Here is a 4,119-nt window from a genome sequence, read left to right as displayed (position 1 = left end):
ATTATATTGGATGCCTCTCAGTCTAAAATGAAATGTGTCAGTGTGCAGGCTAGAAATAATATCCACTTAATGTGGAATTTATATTATCTTTTTTTAATCATTGAAGTATAAAATGGAATATGTAGTTCATAATGAGTGGAAGTGGGTTTTTTTTAATGAAGGTATCTAGAGTACAGGGTTTTTCTAATATTTCACAGAAGGAAAGGCAGATGCTAACTTGGAACTGTGCTTTCTAATAAAAAAAAAAAAAAAGTGTAGAACATCCAGAATAAATTTCCTCTGGCAGAAAAATCTGTAAGTGATATGGTTGCTTCCTCACGGAACATTCCTTAATTCCATTATTTGCCTAAGAAGAGCCATCCCCTAATGTAAGACTTAATTTTAGATGGTAACAACCAAGATCATTTCAATCAAAAATCACATGGAGAGTGGGTGTACTCAGAGCAGGGGGCCTCAAGCGTGGCTTCTCTGTTTATAACACACCCAAGAGGAATCTGGGCTCATTGTGACAAGGGGCACACAGCTCATGGCCTTCCTATGAACAACGCCCACACAGGTCTTCCTGTACCTCCAGGTTGCTGCTGGGTAGGGCCAGTAGGAGAGGACTCACTATTGGAGGAAAAACTGCAGCATTTAGTTGGAGAGGTTGCCAGTCCATGCATGAGCCATGGGTGAACCTCTCTTTTCAAGGGAAAAAAAAAATGATTGAAATGAGGAAACAACCAGGCAAAGCCAGAGTACGGGACATTCTAAACGTCACTGGCCTGGATGTCAGTGTCAGGAGCTGAAAAAGCGGAGGTGGTTTTAAGAGACTAAGGACACAACAACCAGAAGTACTGCGTGTACCTTGAGTTTATCCTGGATCTAAAAAAAATTTCCCAAAAACCATTTCTGGAGTAATTGGGGAAATTTGAATATTGATCATATACTAGATGATACAGAATCATCAACAGTTTTCTTCTGTGACAATGGTATTGCGGATAGGTAGGAAAATGCTTACTGAAACAACTGAGGAGTGACATGTTATTTTCAAACATTTCGGCAAGAAGTGTGCACGTATGCATACGTGGAGGCGGAGATAGAAAATAGCAAACTGTTAATAATTGTAAAACAATTTGGCAGTTCCTCAAAAAGTTAAACGGAATTACTATATGACCCAGCAATTCCACTCCTAGGTATATGCCCAAAAGGCTTGAAAGCAGGGACGCCGGCAGACACTTGGGCACCAATGTTCACAGCAGCTTTATTCACAACGGCCCAAAGGTGGGAACACCCCAAGTGCCCATCAATAGCCCAGAGTGGATAAACGAAATGTATATACATCCCATGGAATACCACTCAGTCATAAATAGACACGAAGCTCTCATATGTGCTATGACATGGACAAACCGTGAAAATATGCTGAGTGAGATAAGCCAGACCCAAGAGGACAAGTATTGTGTGATCCCACTTATATGAAATGTCTAAAACAGCAGATACATAGACTAAAGTGTATTAGTGGTTTCCAGGGTCGGCGAGACTGGGAAATGGGGAAGTACTTGTTTCTGCTAAGGATGATGGGAAAATTTGGAAATGGATCGTGTTGACGGTTGTACAGCACAGTGAAGAAACAGATGCCACTGAAGTGGACACATAAAAATGGCGGAAATGGCAGATGCTTTGCTATATGTATCCTATCACAATAAAATAAAAATTTTAAAAATAATGACTGATGAAACTACATGAAGGATATACAGATATTCATTCTGTGTTCATTATCTTATTCTTTCAATTTTTCTGTATTTGAAAATTTTAAAAATAGTAAGTTTGAGGCAGAAAAGCCACTAGTGGTCCTGGGCCCTGGGGCTGATGGCTCACTTTCGCCATGTTACTCCTCAGCCCGCTGCTTGGGCTGTTGAACCCCTTAACAAGCAGGCTTCCTGGCTTTCTGGGAGCTGATTCCAGAATACCAGTGGTTGTGTGTTATTTCAGTGTTCACTCCCGCTTAGTTCTTTTTTTCTTTCAAATTATTTAGAATTAAAATAAATTGAGATTTATTTTCCCGTTCAATTACAAGAAGTTTGTACCGTACATACAAAAGGAATATGTTTTAGCTTTGAAATTGTACCACGTAACTCTTAAACAAAGCCAGGTTATGTATCTTCAAAAAACAAAAAAAAATCACATGGAGAATATTTTAAAGCAAAATAGTAGCAAGAAAATTATTATAAAAAATACTGACATTTAACACAACATTCAAATGTGACAGTGGATATCAATGTAAGGTCACTAACTCTTTTCCAGTGGAACAAGGCTGATTCTTTACAGACATTGAGTTTACATATAGGTGAAAAGGCCACAGAGACAGTAGAGATGGGTTAATCATGATAAAATTAGTGAGGACAGTTTTTTTTTTTTTTAGATTTGCCTGGATTTGCTTAGAGTTTGATTGTGCAGATTAACACAACACACAAAATCAACATTAATACATTAATGATAGCTTTTATTTCTCATGCTTTGATTTAACCTTATAAACTATTCTGCTATTGCTGTCATTATTAAGCTTTTGACATTAAAACCAAATTTAATAAATTAAAATTTATCTGCTCAGTTTTCTTTTGGAATTATTAAATGTCTCAATAATAAAGAAAAACAGTTTTCTAATAAAAAAAATGCTTTTCAGGTTTTCTCAGTGTGCGCAGCCTCTACCTATCTCTTCACTTGGAGGCCATTTTTGAAGTGAAATGAATGTCTCTATTTAGGCAGAGATGATAAATCCGAGTTAGATGGTATGCATTCATTAGGATCTGGTGCTGGAGAAGGATACGAACCAATTGTGATGATGAGCTAGATGAAATTCTGGCAGGTGATGCTGAAAAGAGGGAGGATCAGCATGATGATGACAGATGCCAAGTAATCATTTGCAGAGGTGATTGAACATAAAGACTATTTGATTGATGGTATTAAAGTTTTCTCTGTAAGAACTGATGTAAGGCAGTCAGAATTTTTCTCATTACATTTTACTCGGATTGGAGAAAGACTCATTAACAACCTGCGATATACAGATGACACAACCTTGCTTGCTGAAAGTGAAGGGGACTTGAAGCACTTACTGATGAAGATCAAAGACTACAGCCTTGAGTATGGATTACACCTCAACATAAAGAAAAACAAAAATCCTCACAACTGGACCAATAAGCAACATCATGATAAAAGGAGACAAGATAGAATGTGTCAAGGATTTCTTTTTACTTGTATCCACAATCAATGCCCACGAAAGCAGTAGTCAAGAAATCAAATGATGCATTGCATTAAGGAAATTTCCTGCAAAAGACTTCTTTAAAATGTTAAAAAGCAAAGACGTCACTTTGACTACACAGAAGAATCCATTTTCATTCAGCCAGAGCAGCCCCTGAAGCTTGCATGGGCTCCAGGCCTTCTTCTTCCTACTTCCTTCCAGGCCCACTTTTGTAATTGGCTGTGAAATCCTGACTGTGGCCAGGGTACTCCAGGGTATTGAGAGGAGCAAGCCATTGCCCAGTTGTTGAGAAGTCAGGGCCAAATGCTCTGTTGGAAACCCCGGTGGCATAGTGGTTAAGTGCTACAGCTGCTAACCAAAAGGTTGGCAGTTTGAGTCCACCAGGCACTCCTTGGAAACTCTGTGGGGCAGTTCTACTCTGTCCTATATGGTCACTATGAGTCAGAATCGACTCTATAGCAAAGAGTTAATATTCAGTCCAACAAGTCAGGCATGACTCATTTTTTTTTTCCATTAGATCTTTTTTTTTATTAACTTTTATTGAGCTTCAAGTGAACAAATCAAGTCAGACTGTCACATATAAGTTTATATACACCTTACTCCGTACTCCCACTTGCTCTCCCCCTAATGAGTCAGCCCTTCCAGTCTCTCCTTTCGTGACAATTTTGCCAGCTTTCAACTCACTCTATCCTCCCATCCCCCATCCAGACAGGAGATGCCAACATAGTCTCAAGTGTCCACCTGATATAATTAGCTCACTCTTCATCAGCATCTCTCTCCCACCCACTGTCCAGTCCCTTTCATGTCTGATGAGTTGTCTTCGGGAATGGTTCCTGTCCTGTGCCAAAAGAAGGTTTGGGGACCATGACCGCCAGGATTCC

At 39.1% G+C, this 4,119-nt stretch overlaps 1 non-coding gene across 1 annotated transcript; it reads left to right on the top strand.

The window, feature by feature from the left end:
- The first annotated feature begins 429 nt into the window (after positions 1 to 429).
- Positions 430 to 556, top strand: LOC111750129 (small nucleolar RNA SNORA11). The gene has a single exon (XR_002785283.1). It is a non-coding gene; the product is annotated as a small nucleolar RNA SNORA11 (small nucleolar RNA).
- The last annotated feature ends 3,563 nt before the right edge of the window (positions 557 to 4,119 follow it).

The sequence above is a fragment of the Loxodonta africana genome, chromosome 14 (genome assembly GCF_030014295.1).
Source record: "Loxodonta africana isolate mLoxAfr1 chromosome 14, mLoxAfr1.hap2, whole genome shotgun sequence".
NCBI lineage: Eukaryota > Metazoa > Chordata > Mammalia > Proboscidea > Elephantidae > Loxodonta > Loxodonta africana.
Note: the sequence above shows the minus strand (reverse complement) of the source record. Positions and strands in the feature narration are given on the sequence as shown.